The following is a 14,906-nucleotide window of genomic DNA, read 5'->3' as shown; positions in this document are numbered from 1 at the left end:
CCAGCCAGAAGACTGTTGCAGTAGCAAATGATGAGGCTGGATCCAGGGCAGTGATCATGGTTGTTGATTTAAATTGTGTGACTAAAGGAAGAGGGAAGAAATGTTAGGTGTCTGGCTATTACTATGATGCTATTAACACATGGAATACAGGCTGGAAGGGCTGGTTTGGGGAAGTTAATATTGGTTTTGAGATGCCTATGGGTGACATTCAGGAGAAAATATCTGGTACTTGGGGGAGAAGATATGAGTTTTGGAGTCCTGAGAGAGGTAGGATTGATCATAGATTAGGAATGATGACTTCTAAGTTAGAGTGGAAACCATAGGAATAGATGAAATTGCCTGAGTAAAATCCAAAAAATGGGGAACGGAAGGAGGCTGAGGATAGAGCTCAGAGGAACTCTGATATGTGTAGCCAGAAAAGTTAGGGAAGGCATCTGAGGAGGAGCAATCGGAGAGGCAGGAGAAAGTACTGTCTGGGAAGTCAGGAATGAGAAGAGTTTGTAAAAGGAGGCAAATGTTTGTTGGAGCTGAAAACAAGTAGGGTGAGCCCTGAAGTGGGGCTACTGAGTCATTGGTGACGTGGTGAAGGCAGTTTCAGTGGAGGGGTGGAGACAGAAGCTAGACTGCTGTGGCTTAGGGAGTGAGTGTGAGGTGAGGGCCTAGAGGCAGCAAGTACAGACTTCTCTTTTGAGAAATATGGTGTTACGGGAAGGAAGGAAAGAGGGTAATATTTTGAAGAGGAACCAGGGGATGCAGGTTCAAAGATTTTGTTTTTTCAACGTTGGGGAATGGAATGGAGACCTGAGCTGGTATAGGTTGAGGGACAAGAGATAGAGAAAGGTGGCCAAGTAAAGGTGCCATGGCTTTCTGAATACTCCATATTAATGTGGGGGCCCTAAACCGTGGTGCTGTGCTGAAGCCTGCAGTCACTAGAAAGAGTGTGGGGTAGACAAGAGAGACCTTGACATTCATAATAATTAATGACAGCACCATGTATTGAGTAACCTCTGTATGCCAGGAACTTTTCTAGATACATCTAAACGTTAGATGCAATTCTAACACTCACCACAACTCCCAGAAATAAGTATTGTCACCATTTTCCGGATGTGGAAACAGACAAGTTAAGAAGCATACAGCTAGTTAGTGGTGGAGCCAAAGTTTCAGCCCAGGTCCGTGAAACTGCAAGATGTGCTCTTTCTACTCCACCGTGCTGTCTTTTCCATTCGGAGCTCAATTTTGAGACTCTAAAGAGGTCTGGAAGGGAGAGTAGGGATGGATGGGCCAGAGGGACAAAGGTAGAGCTCTGAAGATGGTCCTAGCCTGGAGGGAACATGACTTAATCTTTGGGATGAAGGAGAAAGGTCTTGGTCTGGCCTTGCCCAGCCTTCTCTCTGCTTAGCCAGTGGCTTTGGTGACTGCAGGCTTTCACTTTGTTTTTCTCCATCTTTCTGTAGCTTCTGACCAGGGCCTCTGAGGTCCTAGCTGCTGCCTGTTATTGATGGCCTATAGAGAAAAAAGGATGCACCTCTAAGCCCAAAGAGCTTACCCCTTCTGACAAGCTACCTGCAAGGAATTGCTGAGCTGTAGGATGACACTCTTTTTGGCACAGGCCATATGGTAGGCTTCTTCCTGATAAGTATTTCTATTTGAATTGAATAATTTTGGATCCGTGGAAGGAGCAAAACACTGAAAATTAGAAGACATGATTTCCAGCCTAAGTGATTGCTCAGGTTACCTTGGGCAAGTCACTTCCCCCTTGTGTATTTACTTGACATAAGGTAGGGACTGTTTTACTCATCCCTGTATCCCACCTACCTGGCACATGGCCTGACTGAAGAGGTGTCCTGAGTAAGTTTATTATGGAGTAAGTTAATTTGCTTATCTGTTAAATGAGGGAATTGGACCTTTTGATTTCTAAAAGTCATTCCAATTTTAAGTGTATTGTTCTATGAAGATTTATATGCTTTAGTTATAAAATAATAAGTACTGTCATTTATTTAGCACCTACTTTTTGCCCAGGCACTGTGTGAGGCTCTTTACATATTTATTTTATTTAGATGATTTTTTTAAGTTGAAACTTTTGTCTGGTCCTTTAGAAGTATTATGGTCCCTTAGGCAATAAGCTCCGTGAGGACGGTATCTGTGCCTGTTTACTCCTGTAACTCTAGTGCTAAACACAGTCCTGGGCATGTGATGAATACTCAGTAAATATTTATTGAACAAATGAATGAATAGATACCTTATTGTTACAACAATCCTATAACATAGGTACTATTAGCCCCATCTTACAGATAAGAAAATTGAGGTTCAAAGGTCATAGAACTAATAAGTGGCTAAGATGGAGGATTCAAACCCAATTCTGTCTAACTCTAAAATTGGTGCCTTTACCACTTAACACCACAATGCCTCCACTTATCTAGTGTTTTAATTGAAAATTTGAAAGGAAGGAAGGGAGTTGAGGGATTGGGGATGGGGTTGGAGGTTGGGCACTGAAGTTTAAGTATTCATGGTAAGAGTTGGCAAGTATTTCTAGCACCTTAAGAAAACAAAGGGGGGCTTTCCTGGTGGCGCAGTGGTTAAGAAACCGCCTGCCAATGCAGGGGACATGGGTTCGAGCCCTGGTCTGGGAAGATCCCACATGCCGCGGAGCAACTAAGTCCGTGAGCCACAACTACTGAGCCTGCACTCTAGAGCCCGTGAGCCACAACTACTGAACCAGTGTGCCACAACTACTGAAGCCCGTGCGCCTAGAGCCCATGCTCCGCAACAAGAGAAGCCACCGCAATGAGAAGCCCGTGCACCGCAACAAAGAGTAGCCCTCGCTCACTGCAACTAGAGGAAGCTTGTGCGCAGCAACAAAGACCCAACGCAGCCAAAAATAAATTTAAAAAAACCCAAAAAACAAAAACAAAGGGGTTATAATAGCAGTTACTGTTCACTGGGTAATTCATTTATTGAGTAATAAATAAATGGCATTTAAAAGCCACTTTAATGGTTTTAATTATCATCTGTTAATTGACAACTCTCCAATCTGTGTGTCTAGCTCAGACGCTCCTCTGAACTTTAGCCTTGTATATCCAACCCCTTAATTGACATTTTGGATGTCTAACTGGCATTTTAATTTAAACAAGTTCACACTTACCATTCACTCTGTCAGCAGATCCTATTGGTTCTACCTTTAAAACACATCAACAGTTTAGACACTTTTCATTGCCTCTGTTCCTACCACCTTGATCCAGCTACCATTGTTTCTTGCCTGGAGAAATAATAGCCTCTTGATTGGTTTCCCTGCTTCTGCCCTTGCCTGCCTACCATTGTTCTAAACAGAGCTGCCAGAGCAATCCTTTCAAAACGTTAATCCAGTCATATAGATCACAATCCTTTAGTGGCTTCCCATATCCCTCAGAGAACAAGGCAAAGTCCTTAGAGTGACTTGGCTCCCAGCTACCTGGCTTATCCTTATCTCCTCTCCACCTGCTCACCCTGCCCCATTGGCTTCCTCACTCTCCTTTGAACAAGGTAAATATGCTCTTGCCTCCTTTGCATTTGTTCTTCCCTCTTTCTCCTCTGCATGACTTATTATCTCATTTCCTTCAGATCCTTTGTTCAAATGTCATATTCTCAGTGAGGCCTTCTTCAATCATTCTATTTAAAAATAACAAACCCTCCCCTGTAGCATGTTCTCTACTTAATTTTTCTCCATAGCATTTATCATCCTCTGACATATTTATTTGTCAGGCCCTTTACTTTGCCCCCTACTCCCTGTTAGTTCCATAAGAGCAGTGATTTTTGTTCATTGCTGAATCCTCAGTGCCTAGAACACTGACTGGCACATAACATATGCTTAGTGGATATTTGTTGAGTGAAATATTTTGGGCCAGGTACACTGGTAGATGCCTTATATATATATCTGTTTAGTTTTCTTCACAACAACCCTGCAAGATATTCCCATTTTACAAATGAGGAAAGTTATGTGCCTAGGATTGCTTGACTAGAAATTTGTAAAGCCTAGGTCTGTTCTACTTAAAACATTACCAAAGTCAAATAAAATATTTTAGAAGGATGGAGTCTAAATATTATTTCTTTGTTTCTGAATGGAGTGTTTAAACCACAGGCCTAGAAACCAGAAGAAAGGCAAAGTCCGAATGCCCAAATTGGGCATTGTTCATTCACTCGCATGGAAACACACTGATATTTGTGATGCTGCTGCAGTTAGAAGCCTAAAATACCTGGAAAAAGGCCTTTGCGTGAGATCTTCCTGTGCACCATTTGACACAACTTTGGCTTGTATATACAGAAACTCAGAAGAGTTTTGTGATAATTTGAAAAAATTTTCTCCCCCACTCCCCAGGAAAAACCTTCTTTCCCTACTTTGGAATAACATTAAGGTTACTTTGGGCCAATTGCTTCACATCTCTTTCCTTTCCTGAGGTTTAATGTCACCCAAGGTCAGAGTGCAAACCATCTTCAGAGTATTCTGTAGCATGACTTTCTTTATGGTGCGGTGATTGGGAAGGCCTAGATCAGAGCTATTCCCAGAGTAAGATGAGGCTGGAGTCAGAGATATCTCCAGGGTAAAATGGGGCTGGGTTCAAATGCCATCCAAATAAAGGTACATCATTCTTGGGCTTCCCTGGTGGTACAGTGGTTAAGAATCCGCCTGCCAATGCAGGGGACACGGGTTCGAGCCCTGGTCCGGGAAGATCCCACATGCCGTGGAGCAGCTAAGCCCGTGCGCCACAACTACTGAGCCTGTGCTCTAGAGCCCGAGAGCCACAACTACTGAGTCCATGTGCCACAACTACTGAAGCCCGTGCACCTAGAGCCCGTGCTCCGCATCAAGAGAAGCCACTGCAATGAGAAGCCCGCTCACTGAAACGAAGAGTAGCCCCCGCTCGGCCCAACTAGAGAATGCCCGCGCACAGCAACGAAGACCCAACGCAGCCAAAAATAAATAATAAAATAAAATAAATAAATTTTTTAGAGAAAAAAGGTATATCTTTCAGAAACGAAGGTCAGGGAGAATGAGACCAGGAGCCAGTCCCTCAGCTGGCTGGGATATAGTTATATCTCTCTCCTAGGTCTCAGGTACCCATAAATTTTTTCCCAAATTAAAAAAAATTGTGGTAATATAACACATAACATGAAATTTACCATCTTAATCATTTTTAAAGTGTATAGTTTAGAGGTATTAAATACATTCATAATGTGCAGTCACCGCCATCATCCATCTCCATAACTCTTTTCATCTTGTAAAACAGAAACTCTGTACGCATTTAAACAGTAACTCCCCATTCCCGCTTCTCCCCAGCCCCCGGCAGCCACCATTCTGCTTTCTGTCTCTACGATTTTGACTATGTACTCTAAAACCCACATACCAACTTTGGGTTGGGAGACCTGGTGAAGCCCTGGGCTTATAGGAGGCCCAGAGAGGAGGGAGCAGAAGCTGATTATTCAGGGTAAAGCTCTTCTCAGTAACATGACGGAAGTAGAAGAGGAGGAGGTGGAAAAAAGTCATTCTATGGTATGACGTGGTCAGTGACGTATCCAGAGAACAGTGAATAGTGAAGCGTGGATCAGAGTGATCTCCAGGGTAAAATGAGACTGGGATCAGAGCTGTTCCCAGGGGATAATGAAAATAGGATGAGAACTTTCCCCAGGGTAAGATAAGCCTGGGGGAAATGTGTATGGGGGTGACAACACCATTCCCAGGGTGAGAGAAAGAAAATAGATGTTGGAGCAGTCTCAAGTAGCAAGGGAAACATAATGAGAGGAAAGAATTTTAGGGCAACATGTTTAGGAGATGAGGGTAGGGAACAAGCAGATGCCAGGTTGCAGAGAGTCTTGTATGTCATGTTAAGAATTTGAAACTTCATTCTTTGGGCAAAGCAGAGCCACTGAAAAATTTTAAATAAGAGATAGACATGGTCAAATTTGCTTCTGGTCACTATGCCCTGTGTTCCCAGGGGAGATGAGGTCAGGAAAGGCTAGGAGAGAGGATGGCAGCCGCAGGACTGTAGACAGATGTTTGCTGAAAGCCACAGTCATCTGGCATATCTGTCTGAGCAGAGACACCTGAGGAGTGGGTGGAGCCTGACCTCAGTGAAATCACAGAGGTTTCCTGGACCTTGTCAAAAACTAAGAACTTTGGTGGTTGCACAACATTGGGAATATACTAAATGCCACTGAACTGTTCATTTAAAAATGATTAATACTGTGTTATGTGAATTTCACCTCAATAGAAAAGCTTCAAAGCAAACAAAACTAAGAACCTCATCCTGCCTCGGTCTTTGTAGGACTTGGCCTGGGGTTCTGTTACTGCTTTTCTTCTGCAAGGACTTGGCTTATCGGTGGCGGTACTGGGGAGTCAAGGACGGGACTAGGCGTAGCAGCAGGGATGTGAGCCCAATGCATGTTCTCTTTTTGTCCATCCTTCCTATAGGCTGCCATAGTCATCTTTCTAACAGGTCAATCTAACCATGGCCCTTCCCTGCTAAGAAGTCTCTGTTGCTTTGCCATTCCCTACATTGTAAAATCCAAGCTTTTGATTGAATCTGGTTTCATGGCATTCCATGATCTGGCTCCTGCATATTGTCTTTTCAGTAAACATCTTGCATGTTTTTATTCATGCTTTACATCTTGCTTGAATATCTTCCTACCTTTTCTATCTGGTAAACTCATCCTTCTATACTCAGCTCCAGTGTTACCACTTTTTTGAAGCTTTCTTGGTTCTCCCTGCCCATAGGCAGACAGTCCATTCCAATGTTATTCTTCCATTCAATTCTATATGTCTCTCTGTTAATTAACTCACTGCATCGTGATCGCTTTGTGTGTGGTTGCCACACAGATTGGGAGTTTTTCAAAGACAGGTGCCCTACAGGTTTTTTTCTGTACCCCTGCCCCAGTATTGCACATAGACAGCTCTTACTGTTTCTTTCTTTTTTTTTTTTTTTTTTTTTAAGAAGCGTTTATTTCTACACTGTAGGTTTCCAGTGACAAAAGGCAAATAATAGGCTATGTTGGCATTGGTCATTGCAGTGAGGCTAACAGGGGACATCAGTCCATAACTGCCTTGCACTCCTTTTCTTGTCTTTCCACCCTAGCCAGGAGGTTCCACTGAATAATAACTGCAGACCTCCGGGTAGCTGGGCTTTGGAATAAGTTCTTTGTTTAATCAGACAAATAATAAAAAAATAAAGAGTATTTGAAGTGAGTATGGCAGAGACTGTTAATTGTCTTTGCCAATATTGACTCTCTCATTCGTTTTTTTTTTTGGCTGCTCCGCTCGACATGCAGGATATTAGTTCCTCGACCAGGGATTGAACCCGTGCCCCCTGCAGTGGAAGTTCGGAGTCCTAACCACTGGACCGCCAGGGAATTCCCTCTCATTCTTTTTTTAATGATAGAATGCCTGAGTTTTAACAAGGCACATAGTCCCCCACCCTCTTTTGCAACCACGTGTGGCCACATGTCTAAGTTCTAACCAGTGGGATCTAAAGTGGAAGTGGTGCATCTACCACTTCTGGGGCCAGGTGCTTGAACAGAGTGGGTAAGTACTTCTCTTGCCCCCTTTCTCCTTCCTGCTAGCTGGGAGATTGTGAGAGTACAGCACTCTTTTTGGTCCCAGAGATGGAAGCGTCATGTTGAGTGAGGATGGCAAATTTCCACTCAGCCCCAGACTGCTCCCTACCAAACTATTATACGAGAGAGAAAGAAACTTCTCTTTGGTTTAATCTACTCTGCTCAGGGGTCTCTTAGTTTTAGCAGGTTTGCCTGTACCCTCACCAATGTAGGGAGGCTTCCAGGTGCTGCAGCATCAAGTGGCTTCTTACTGCTGTTCCCAGACATCTCTTACGTCAGACTATTTACTGGGTTCCTGACAATTTTTGCCTTGCCTTGCCACTTAGCCCTAATTCCTGCTTCCCAGATGATTGCTTGAGTTCTCTCACGTACTTTTAAAGCATTTATTAATGTGAAAGTCACATAACATAAAATCAACCATTTTAAATTGAACAATTCAGTGGCATTTGAAACATTTACAATGTTGTACAACCATCACCTCTCTCTAGTTCCAAAACATTTTCATTACTCCACAGTTTCGATTTACCAATTAAGCAGTTTCTCCTCATTTCTCCCTCCCACTGGCAGCCATCAATCTGCATTCTGTCTCTGTGGATTTACCTGTTCTGGATATTTTATATAAATGGAGTCATACAATATGTGACCTTTTGTGTCTGGCTTCTTTAACTTAGCATAATATTTTGTAGCATGTGTCAGTACATCATTCTGTTTTTTTTTTAAATTGTTGTTGTGGTAAAATGTATAGCATAAAATTAGCCATTTTAACCATTTTTAAGTGTATAATTCTGTGGCAATAATTACATTCACACCATTGTGCAACCATTACCACTATCTATTTCCAAAACTTTTTCATCATCCCTGACAGAAACTCTCTACCCATTAAGCAATAACTCCCCATTTCCCCTTCCTCCTAGATCCTGTTAAACTCTAATCTGTTCTGTCTCCATGAATTTGTCTATTCTAGATATTTCATGTAAGTGGAGTCATACAATATTTGTCCTTTTGAGTCTGGCTTATTTCACTAAGCATAATGTTTATAAGGTTCATCCATGTTGTAGTATGTACCAGAAAACTTCGTTCCTTTTTATGGCTGGAAAATACCACTATTTGTTTATCCGTTTTCTGGTTATAGACGCTTTGGCTGTTTCTACTTTGTGGCTATTGTGAATAGTGCTGCTATGGACATGCGTGTACATGTACTTGTTTGAGTACCAGTTTTCAATTCTTTTGGCTGTATACCTAGGAGTGGAATTGTGGGGTTATATGGTAATTCTGTGTTTAACTTTTTGAGGGACTGCCAAACTGTTTTCCACAGCAGCTGCACCATTTTACATTCCCATCAGCAATATGTAAGGGTTCCATTTCTCTACATCTTTGCCAACACTTGTTATTTTTTGGTTTGTTTGTTTTAATTACAGCTATCCTCGTGGGTGTGAAGTGACATCTTATTGTGGTTTTGATTTGCATTTCCCTAATGCTAATGATGTTGAGTATCTTTCCATGTACTTGTTGGCCATGTATATTTCTTCTTTGGAGCAATGTCTGTTCAGGTCCTTTTTTTGTTTAAAATTAGGTTGTTTGTCTTTTTGTTGTTGAATTGTTAGAATTCTTTATATATTTTGGATACCAGATCCTTATCAGATATATGGTTTGCAAATATTCCTTCCCATTCTGTAGGGTGATTTTTCACTTTCTTGATAATGTTCTTTGATGCACAGTAGTTTTTAATTTTTATGGAGTCACATTTATCTATTTTTTCTTTTGTTACTCATGCCTTTTGTGTCATATCTAAGAATCCACTGCCAAATCTAAGGTAGTTAAGATTATCCCTTTGTTTTCTTCTAAGAGTTTTATGGTTTTAGCTCTTGGGTTGTTGATCCATTTTCAGTTAATTTTTGTATATAGCGTGAGCCTAATGTATTTTTAAACCCTTGAATGTATGCTGTTGGAGTTTTTCCAGTCAGTAATGATTTTTGGATCTTCAGATTCCAATAGTTACAGAAGTTGTATTAGTTTCTGTTAGCTGACTTGCAGCTTCTCATCATAGGTGCATCTTAGAAGTCATTTCTTCCTCCTCAGATCCTATCTATTGATGTGCATTTGATAGTTCTAGGGCTACTTTGAGAGTAAGGCTACTGACTTTCAGTGTTGCCAGTCAGTTGAATGACACACCCTTATGTGCAGGCAGTGGGATGCTGTGCTATGAGCTTGTCTTTATCTCCAGCTATGTGGAAAGGGAGCAGGGCGAGGCCTGTTTGAAACAAGGCAAAGCTGCCAGGGGTCAGGGGAACAATGCTGTCAGGTAGCAAGTCTGTACTGAGCCCAGGCAGGTTCCCAGACTTGTGCATGGCTTGCTGAGAACTGTGCAAAGCAGTAATGAGTAGTAAAAAGGTATAATTTGGAGACAGAAACCTTGATTTCAAATTGGATGACTTTAGGTTAGTCACTTCTCTCTGAGCCTCAATGTCTTCAGATATACAGTGTGAATGCTGACCTCACAGGGTTGTTTTGTTTTTGGAGATCAGGAGAGATTATCAATGGAAACTGTAAAATACCATGCATTTTCTTTCTTTTTTTAAAAAAAATTATTTATTTTATTTAATTTATTTTTGGCTGCGTTGGGTCTTCGTTGCTGTGCGCGGGCTTTCTCTAGTTGTGGTGAGCGGGGGCTACTCTTCGTTGTGGCATGTGGGCTTCTCATTGTGGCGGCTTCTCTTGTTGCAGAGCACGGGCTCAGTAGTTATGGCTTGCGGGCTCTAGAGCGCAAGCTCAGTAGTTGTGGCGCATGGGCTTAGTCGCTCCACGGCATGTGGGATCTTCCCGGACCAGGGCTCGAACCCGTGTCCCCTGCATTGGCAGGCAGATTCTTTTTAAAAAAAATTAATTAATCAATTGTTTTTAATTTTAAAAATTATTTATTTATTTATTTTTTAAACATCTTTATTGGAGTATAATTGCTTTACAATGGTGTGTTAGTTTCTGCTGTATAACAAAGTGAGTCAGCTATACATATACATATATCCCCATATCGCCTCCCTCTTGTGTCTCCCTCCCACCCTCCCTAATCCACCCCTCTAGGTGGTGACAAAGCACTGAGTTGATCTCCCTGTGCTATGCGGCTGCTTCCCACTAGCTATCTGTTTTACATTTGGTAGTATATATAAGTCCATGCCACTCTCTCACTTTGTCCCAGCTTACCCTTCCCACTCCCACTGTCCTCAAGTCCATTCTCTACGTCTGCGTCTTTATTCCTGTCCTGCCCCTAGGTTCTTCAGAACCATGTTTTTTTTTTTTTTTAGATTCCATATATATGTGTTAGCATACGGTATTTGTTTTTCTCTTTCTGACTTACTTCACTCTGTATGACAGACTCTAGGTCCATCCACCTCACTACAAATAACTCAATTTCGTTTCTTTTTATGGCTGAGTAATATTCCACTGTATAAATGTGCTACATCTTCTTTAACCATTCATCTGTCGTTGGACACTTAGGTTGCTTCCATATCCTGGCTATTGTAAATAGAGCTGCAATGAACATTGTGGTACATGACTCTTCTTTTTTTTTTTTGAAAATGTACTAAAATTTAATCATCCATAAAAGCTGTAATTTAATCTGACAGTAAAACACAAGAAGCAATATTAGAGTTGGTTTAGTATATTATATATTTTAGCTTTGAAAGCCATAGAAATCAGTTATCCCAGTTTTTTTCTCTATAAAAGACCCATTTTTCCAAAGCATTATGCACAAACAATTTTAATTAGAATATAATGACAGAATGATATTTCATAATTTTTTAAATAGAAAATGAAGTCAATGACTCAAAAAAGTTATCTGCTGCAATGAGTCTGAGGGGAAATTTTCATAATCTATATCATTACAGATATAAAGTATAATGGTTCAACTTTTTAGTGCTTGACAGGGAGGAAACATGATAAAAAGGTCAATATGAAATCATTTGATTATAGTAGCAATATCTAACATTTGAAATGCATCCATGCTCTTTTGTATAATCATATTAGAGTCAAGTATATTTATTTTCACATCTGTTATAACTGCTATTGCAAAGGAGAAATACTATTGTCTTATTTTCCAAGATATATACACAGAGCAATTCTTTTCTCCAGGGAACTTGTGCAAACCAATATAAGATCTAAATTCTTCACATAATATATAAAACAGGAGAAGCCTCTTCAGATTTATTTTTTGAAGTCTGGAATGCTGGCACTTTCCAATTAGGCAACAGTTCTTCATTCCTGTAATCTGGTTCAGAGCTGCTGCTTATTGTGGGTCTAAAGCAGCAGACATGATTTCTTTTTAGGCTTCTTCTTTTCCACTGGTGTTTTTCTATTTATCTGTCTGACCAGGTCATAAAATATCTCATTAACGTTGATCTTCGACTTTGCAGAAGATTCTAAAAGGGCACAGTTACACCACTGTCTTGCTAAATTCTGACCCTGTTCTTTGCCAACTACTCGCTCATCTTCCAGGTCACATTTATTACCAGCCAAAATCATTGGAACATCTTCTGTGTCCTTAACCCGTAAAATCTGTACTCTCAGGTCTTGTAAGTCATTAAACGTGGACTGAGCTGTAATAGAATATACTAGTGCAAACCCTTGGCCATTCTTCATATACAAATCCCTCATCGCTGTAAATTGCTCTGTTCCTGCTGTATCCAGGATTTCGAGCATACACTGTTGGCAGTCTACTTCAACTTGCTTTCTGTAGGAATCTTCTATCGTTGGGTCATATTTTTCAACAAAAATTCCCTGAACAAATTGAGCTGTCAGAGCAGACTTCCCCACGCCTCCTGAACCAAGGACCACTAGCTTGTACTCACGCATGATGTGGTCTTTTTAAATACTGACAATCCGCACGGTCCGGCGCCTCCTCCACCTCCTCCTCGTCCTCCTCCCTCCTCTTGGCTGTGGCTCCTGCTCCGGCTCTTCGTGACTCTTCTTGAATTATGGTTTTCTCAGGGTATATGCCCAGTAGTGGGATTGCTGGGTCGTATGGTACTTCTATTTTTAGTTTTTTAAGGAACCTCCATATTGTTCTCCATAGTGGCTGTATCAATTTACATTCCCACCAACAGTGTAGGAAGGTTCCCTTTTCTCCACACCCTCTCCAGCATTTATTGTTTGTAGATTTTTTGATGATGGTCATTCTGAGTGGTGTGAGGTGATACCTCATTGTAGTTTTGATTTGCATTTCTCTAATGATTAGTGATGTTGAGCATCCTTTCATGTGTTTGTTGGCAGTCTGTATATCTTCTTTGGAGAAATGTCTATTTAGGTCTTCTGCCCATTTTTGGATTGGGTTGTTTGTTTTTTTGATATTGAGCTGCATGAGCTGCTTGTAAATTTTGGAGATGAATCCTTTGTCAGTTGCTTTGTTTGCTAATATTTTCTCCCATTCTGAGGGTTGTCTTTTCGTCTTGTTTTTGGTTTCCTTTGCTGTGCAAAAGCTTTTACGTTTCATTAGGTCCCACTTGTTTATTTTTGTTTTTATTTCTATTTCTCTAGGAGGTGGGTCAAAAAGGATCTTGCTGTGATTTATGTCATAGAGTGTTCTGCCTATGTTTTCCTCTAAGAGTTTTATAGTGTCTGGCCTTACATTTAGGTCTTTAATCCATTTTGAGTTTATTTTTGTGTATGGTGTTAGGGAGTGTTCTAATTTCATTCTTTTCCATGTAGCTGTCCAGTTTTCCCAGCACCACTTATTGAAGAGGCTGTCTTTTCTCCATTGTATATTCTTGCCTCCTTTCTCAAAAATAAGGTGACCATATGTGGGTAGGTTTATCTCTGGGCTTTCTATCCTGTTCCAGTGATCTATATTTCTGTTTTTGTGCCAGTATCATACTGTCTTGATGACTGTAGCTTTGTAGTATAGTCTGATGTCAGGGAGTCTGATTCCTCCAGCCCCGTTTTTCTTTCTCAAGATTGCTTTAGCTATTCGGGGTCTTTTGTGTTTCCATACAAATTGTGAAATTTTTTGTTCTATTTCTGTGAAAAATGCCATTGGTAGTTTGATAGGGATTGCATTGAATCTGTAGATTGCTTTGGGTAGTACAGTCATTTTCACAGTGTTGATTCTTCCAATCCAAGAACATGGTATATCTCTCCATCTGTTTGTATCATCTTTAATTTCTTTCCTCAGTGTCTTCTAGTTTTCTGCATACATACAGGTCTTTTACCTCCTTAGGTAGGCTTATTCCTAGGTATTTTATTCTTTTTGTTGCAATGGTAAATGGGAGTGTTTCCTTAATTTCTCTTTCAGGTTTTTCATCATTAGTTTGTAGGAATGCAAGAGATATCTGTGCAGTAATTTTTTATCCTGCAACTTTACCACATTCATTGATTAGTTCTAGTAGTTTTCTGGTAGCATCTTTAGGATTCTCTCTATATAGTAGTATCATGCCATCTGCAAACAGTGACAGCTTTACTTCTTCTTTTCTGATTTGGATTCCTTTTATTTCTTTTTCTTCTCTGATTGCTGTGGCTAAAACTTCCAAAACTATGTTGAATAATAGTGGTGAGAGTGGACAACCTTGTCTTGTTCCTATCTTAGTGGACATGGTTTCAGTTTTTCACCATTGAGAACGATGTTGGCTGTGGGTTTGTCATATATGGCCTTTATTATGTTGAGGTAAGTTCCCTCTATGAATACTTTCTGAAGGGTTTTTATCATAAATGGGTGTTGAATTTTGTCGAAAGCTTTTTCTGCATCTATTGAGATGATTGTATGGTTTTTATCCTTCAATTTGTTAATGTGGTGTATCCCATTGATTGATTTGCGTATATTGAGGAATCCTTGCATTCCTGGGATAAACCCCACTTGATCATGGTATATGATCCTTTTAATGTGCTGTTGGATTCTGTTTGCTAGTATTTTGTTGAGGATTTTTGTGTCTATGTTCATCAGTGATATTGGCCTGTAGTTTTCTTTCTTTGTGACATCTTTGTCTGGTTTTGGTATCAGGGTGATGGTGTTCTTGTAGAATGAGTTTGGGAGTGTTCCTCCCTCTGGCAGGTGGATTCTTAACCACTGCGCCACCAGGGAAGCCCATACCATGAATTTTTGGGAATGTAATGAGGAGTCAAGGAGAAGACTAATTCTCCTGGGAGCTTTTTTCTTTTTCTTTTTCTTTTTTTTTTTTAATATTCTTTCCCCAACTGTGATTTACAGTAAAGATTTGAGGTTTATTGACCAGATGGATGTTTTTCAATTTTTTTTCCAAATAATTTTACATTTGCTGTGACTCTTTTGCAAGTGACAGAAATACAGGTCAGACTGACTTATGAGAGTCACTTATGACTGAAGT

At 40.6% G+C, this 14,906-nt stretch overlaps 2 protein-coding genes and 1 pseudogene across 12 annotated transcripts in view; 2 read left to right on the top strand and 1 right to left on the bottom strand.

Moving 5' to 3' along the window:
- Positions 1–14,906, top strand: part of STIM1 (stromal interaction molecule 1) — a 199,567-nt gene that overhangs the window by 43,553 nt on the left and 141,108 nt on the right. The gene's annotated exons all lie outside the window — the stretch shown is intronic.
- The window catches only part of PGAP2 (post-GPI attachment to proteins 2), a 151,022-nt gene that overhangs the window by 85,766 nt on the left and 50,350 nt on the right, over positions 1–14,906 (top strand). The gene's annotated exons all lie outside the window — the stretch shown is intronic.
- On the bottom strand, positions 10,494–12,525 carry LOC309605085 (ras-related protein Rap-1A pseudogene; annotated as a pseudogene). Its single transcript has one exon. The product of its transcript is annotated as a ras-related protein Rap-1A pseudogene (transcript).

This window comes from Balaenoptera borealis (genome assembly GCF_965194805.1).
Source record: "Balaenoptera borealis genome assembly, chromosome: 11".
NCBI lineage: Eukaryota > Metazoa > Chordata > Mammalia > Artiodactyla > Balaenopteridae > Balaenoptera > Balaenoptera borealis.
This window is presented reverse-complemented; position numbering and strand designations above follow the sequence as displayed.